General features: G+C 36.2%; 1 protein-coding gene across 17 annotated transcripts in view; it reads left to right on the forward strand.

The window, feature by feature from the left end:
- The first annotated feature begins 1,234 nt into the window (after positions 1 to 1,234).
- The window catches only part of LOC136845355 (early endosome antigen 1), a 190,661-nt gene continuing 185,981 nt past the window's right edge, over positions 1,235 to 5,914 (forward strand). For 16 of the 17 annotated variants that reach the window (XM_067115616.1, XM_067115610.1, XM_067115618.1 and 13 more), the window contains exon 1: positions 1,346 to 1,634. The gene's annotated coding sequence lies outside the window, so the exon portion shown is untranslated. Of the gene's footprint in view, positions 1,635 to 5,914 lie in introns of all 17 variants that reach the window. The other variant, XM_067115625.1, reaches the window with a different exon arrangement.

Consider the following 5,914-nt stretch of genomic DNA (forward strand, 5'->3'; position numbering starts at 1 on the left):
TTTATTATTTTTTATGTCGAATGTAAATTAGGCGATGGAGGTCGTAGGTTAAATGTAAATTTTTCTGTTCACCTATTCGACAAATGAAAATCGACGGAGGAACTCTGAAAGCGTCGATGAAATTCGATGTTCGTAAACTTTATTATTTATTTGTTTTTGTCGAATATAAATCAGGCGGCTGTAGCCATAATAAACTTTGATTTGTGGTGTAATTCAGAGCTTTAAATGTAAATTGTTCTCTCTTCAGTTGATTTTTAAAAGATAATTTGAATTTGTGTATTATCGAGGGTATCATAAAATCATTACGTTTTTCTTAAGTTACCTGAGGTATTTTTAGGATTATATTCTCTTATGAAGCAAAGGTAACAGTTACATATTTATATAATGTTCTCAAGATAAGGTAATTTGAATAAATGTATCTGTGAAAGTAGTGTAAAATTATTACGTTTTCTTAAATTGCCAAAATTACCTTTATTATTTTTATTACTAATTGAAGGTAACAGTTACATATTTACATAATGTTCTCAAGATAATCGCTTTAAAATTACTTTGTTTTTTATTACTATTCGAAGGTTAACAGTTACATATCTATGTAATGTTCTCAGAATAGTCGTTTTAAAATTACATTTTTTAAATTGCTAATAGGAAGTAACAATTACCCGGCTTAAGCTTTCGAATCTCGATTGTTTGTGGTTGAACTTCTGTTTGCTAACTGGCGTTTTCTCTCTGATTAGTTTCCCAAGATCAAGAAGGTAAAATTTTACAAATTCTTGGTACCTTTCTTACTCTAAATTCTAAGCTTTTGGTTAAAATCATAACGAAAAACGCAGGTTAAAATTGTCATTATTTAAATCTTTACAGAATATGCAAGAAGGTTTTTAAAAGTTTCCTCATGAAACGCTGGTCATTTAATGCAGGCAATATAACATAATCATTATTTATCTTTCCGAAAAACGTCTTTCCGAAAAGCACGGATTCAAATGGATCAGTTTTTTAATCTTCACGAAAAAGGAAGATCATTTTTGATATTTTGCTAATCAAACACTGGTCATTTGAGGCAGTATAGCAGTCAAAACAAGGTATCTGCACCTTTCCTCCTTCCGCTATGGCTGCCATATGACCCCCCCGCCCCCGGCCCCTACCCCAGGGGAGATCAGATCTCTAGCAAACCCTCAGAAAACACCTTTACCCCCAGAAACGCTCTTCTACTGTGGCACGAAGGCAGCAGCTACCTACCTACCTACCAAGCTGGCTGGGTAGATAGATAGCTAGCTGGCAGGCCACGCCGTGCCCGAGCGCCCAAAATAACATGCCCCAGTTTTGGCATAGTCCCCGAGCCTCCTCCAGTTGGCCAAAGGGGCTCGCGCACGAAACGGTACCCTCGGGGGCGCAGCAGATTCAGTTGGCCCTACCCAAGCCTTCCCGCAAGGTCTTCTCCCTTCGTGAATGCGGTAGTGTGCGTGTGTCATGTGTCGCCGCGGGGGGAAATAACGGAGGAGGCCCCTAACTCTCGCCCTGTGGGATCTCTTTACTTAAAAAAAAAGGAAAGCGTTAGGAGGCCCTCGTAGTGATTCAATGATGTCATATCTCCTGCTCTTCTTCCATTCCAACTTCCGCCGATTTCACTGAACGGGGTAAGTACAAACTCACACACCTGTGGGCCGGATGGTTTCGGCTAGGTATAGAGACGGTGCCCACCTCCTAGTAGAGGTTGTGCTACACCCCTCCTCCGCTGCTGCCGCTTCTTCTGCTGAGTGTGTGTGGGGGCAGCAGAAAAGCAGCAGCAGCAGAAGCTGGCATGGGAAACAGTGTTCCCTGGCCAAGGCGATGTGTGTGTGTTTATAATATGTCCCGTTGGGTTCTTGAATCTATGTCGGTCCAACCTGAAAATCGCTCTTGTTGCTTGCTGGTGGAGAGTCGGTTTACAGCGAGAGAGAGAGAGAGAGAGAGAGAGAGAGAGAGAGAGAGAGAGAGAGAGAGAGAGAGAGAGAGAGAGAGAGAAAGGGAAAAGCTAATTCTGTTATCTTGTGGTTCAGGAATTCTTGCTCTGTAGATTTCTGTGCTATTTGGGGCCCTTGTTCCTTTAATTATCTCTATTTATGTAATTTTTTTTCTTTATTCCGTGACCCTGTTTTGATCAAAACGAGGAATGGCAGTAAAAGGTGTGCGAGATTATTATTATTATTTTATTATTATTTTATTATTATTATTATTATTATTATTATTATTAGTACAACTGCTTTGCTTGAACCATAACAGAATAAATGAACATGAAAGTTTTATTATTATTATTATTATTATTATTATTATTATTATTATTATTATTGCTCGAACCATAAAAGCATAAACGACCTTAATAATTGTAATAATATTCTTTATAAATATTGTGATTACTATTATTATTTTTTATAGTAATTTAATAATAATAATAATAATATGGCAATTATTATTATTGTTATTATTGTTGTTGTTGTTGTTGTTTGTTGTTTTCCATAACAACAACACACCAAATTGCACAACCATTGAAGCACTGAAGCCAACAAAACATTTCTCAAGTGATGTATCATCATTTGTATAAATAATCTTTGAAACTTGTCAGTCTCTACACAAAGAATTCCGATGTCAATAATTCCGTTGATTATCTTACATAAATGTGCAAATAAATATTAGGATGTGCAAATTAATATATGAAAGACATTTGTAATTATATAAATGTTAGGATGTAAGAATCAATTAAATATTAGAAACATCTGTAATTATCATTCAAATCTGCTCTTGATAACAGTACAGTAATCTTCTGGTACAGAGTTATTCTGACTTCCAGATAATCTGGCAAGAATTTCTCGAGAATTATTCGGACAGGAAGCGATAAGACAACTGTAAGGGTTAATGATATATTAAAAACTGTTGTCATTATCATTCAAACTGCTCTTGATAACGACACAGCAACCGGCTGTTACAGAATTTGTCTGACGTCCAGATGATTTGGCAAGAATTTCTCAGGAATTTTTCAGACAGGAGGTGATAAGACAGCAACTGCAGATGCATCATTTTATTAATATGTCCTCATTGTTGCTTTGGTTCTTATAGTTTCCAAGAAGTGGAACTTCGAAAATACTTCATTTATTTTATTTTTTTTTTGTCGTTGCCAACCAGTAGGAACTTCGACAGAACTTCAAATAAACTTCATTTATTATAATTTTTCAGTTCTTGTGTCTTCAAACCAGTGGGAACTTTAAAAAACTTCGGAAAACTTCATTTATTAGAATTTTGGGTTTCTGTGGGTTCCAACCAGTGGGAACTTCGAAAAAACTTCTGTTATTGAAATTAGTTTTGGTTCTTGTGGTTTTCAACTAGTTAGAACTTCGAATAAACTTCAGTTGTTGAAATTTTTCTCCTCTTGTGGTTTCCAACCAGTGGGAACTTCGAAAAAACTTCATTTATTGTTTTTTTAATTCTTGTGCTTTCCAACCACTGGGAACTTTGAAAAATCTTCATTTATTGAAATTTTTGTTTCTTACGTTTCCCAACAAGTGGGAACTTCGAAAAAACTTCATTTATTGGAATTCTTTTTGGTTATGTTTCCCAACTAGTGGGGACTTCAAAATACTTGAAAAAGGCACCGAAAAATACTACATTTACTGGAATTCTTTGATTCTTTGATTCCCAACCAGTGGCAACTTCGAAATAACTTCTAAAAACTTCGAAAAAACGTAATTCATTGGAGTTTTTCAGTTTTTCAGTTTCTGTCTTCTCTTTTCCCTTGGCCAGAGTATAGACCAACTTGATTTCTTGCAGCACATGACAGTTTATTCATGAAATCAATCAGGTGTTTTGGTAAATAACCAGTCAGAATTTTAAGAACCTCTGTCTAACTTCACAACATGGCAATATAATAAAGTCAATAAGAATTTTAAGAAGGTAATCAGTAATTATTATAAGACACTCTGTCTGATTTCACAACCTGGTATTTTGATAATAAAGCCCATCAGATTATTTTGTAAATAATCAGTCAGTATTTTAAAAGCTTGTCTAATGTCAAAACCTGGCAATTTGATAATAAAACGAATCAGGTTTTCCGATAAATAATCAATCAGTATTTTAAAAACCCGTCTAATGTCATAACCTGGCAATTTGATAAGAAAGTCAATGAGAATTTTAATTAAATAATAATTGTTTTTTTTTTTAGAAAACTGTGTAATTTCACAACTCGCGAATTTAAAAAGAAAGACAATAAGAATTTTAAAGTAAATAATCAATGATTATTATAACAAACTCTATTTCCACAATACAGCTTCAGGAAGTACAGTAGTTGCAGTGACGCATGCGCCCAAAGTCACTGTATTTCGTCATCACAGCAAGTTGATTGATTGATTCATTGGCCACTAAAACTGGCGTAACAATCACAGCTAGTCATCCCCTTTGACAGGTCTGCCGGCAACTGCACTCGTTGCTACTCGGGCCACTTGGGAGAGGAGAGAGAGAGAGAGAGAGAGAGAGAGAGAGAGAGAGAGAGTTAGTATGCAGTGATGTTTTTGGGTACGGCCAAAAGTAGAGTTGAATTCTTAATTTGAATTTTTTAAAAACATTTTGCACTTTCATTATTTCTAGATTAACTGTCCAAGTTGGCTTTATATTGGGATGTTAATCAGATGGGGTAGTCACGCACGGACACGTACACACGCAGACACATACAGGCACGTACACAAACACACGTACACGCACGTATACGTACACACACGGACACCTACACACAGGATTAAGTACACACACGGACACATACACACATGGACACATACAAGCACGTATACACATGGTTAAGCACACACACAGACACACATACAAACAGACACGCACAAGCAACACACGCACACATACGGTTATATTTAAACCTTACGAAATAAGGGACAGCAAAAATGGCACTAGCAACCAACTTAAGTATGTGTGTAAGAGAGAGAGAGAGAGAGAGAGAGAGAGAGAGAGAGAGAGGTCCTTGATGTCTCAGACGAAGATGAAAGTTCTTGAATTACTTCTAGACAAGGTGACAGGCATTCGAGTAATCACAGGATCGCCACGCGTCAGAGAGAGAGAGAGAGAGAGAGAGAGATAGAAGGGAGGGGGGAGTGAGATGCCACAAGCCCTGTGAGGTCCTTAAGATCCTTTGCCTCTGTGGGAGGTCCTAGATATTGGTTTTTGTGATTTTCTTCAGCTGTGAATTTTACTTCGACTTGATATTCTATTCAAGAAGGTATCCTATTCTAGAGTGTCTTAGAGTATCCTTCTAGTGTCGTACATGGTTTTTCGTACACAGGTGTCCTATAGGGCCATGAAAGTCCTTCTTGTTGTTCAGTCAATATCCTGCACGGTTCTCAAGTTTGCTGGTTATGTTACATGTCCTAAAGCGCCGTGAGAGTCCTTCTTGTTGCTCAGTCAATGCCCTGCACGGTTCTCAAGTTTGCTGAATATCTTACAAAGTGAAATTCTTATATATATGTCTTATTTTATGTTTATAAACGTCTTTAATGGCCGTTCTGCTCGTCCTAGAAGCATTTTTATAATAATATTGTTATGAATTCTGGGTCTTAAAGCCTCTTTTGTGATTCATTTTTTATTTATTTTGTGGCTAAAACTGTTTCTATTTATTAATAACAAGTAACAGCTCAGCGGATATCACCATTTGTTGCTCTAGAAGAGATTAAAACATTACATAGACATTTTTCTATAATATAAATAGGGAAGTAGAATAATATAAAATTTAATAAACTGATCAGTAAATAAACAAGACAATAGTTGTATAAATAGATGGATAAATAGATAATAAACAAATAAATAGATAAATGAAAGGTACAGTAAGTGAACATAGCATACAGGAAGTAACTCCATGTTATTGCAAGCCACGATCATGTGACTGAAT

The sequence above is a fragment of the Macrobrachium rosenbergii genome, chromosome 13 (assembly GCF_040412425.1).
Source record: "Macrobrachium rosenbergii isolate ZJJX-2024 chromosome 13, ASM4041242v1, whole genome shotgun sequence".
Classification (NCBI taxonomy): Eukaryota; Metazoa; Arthropoda; class Malacostraca; order Decapoda; family Palaemonidae; genus Macrobrachium; species Macrobrachium rosenbergii.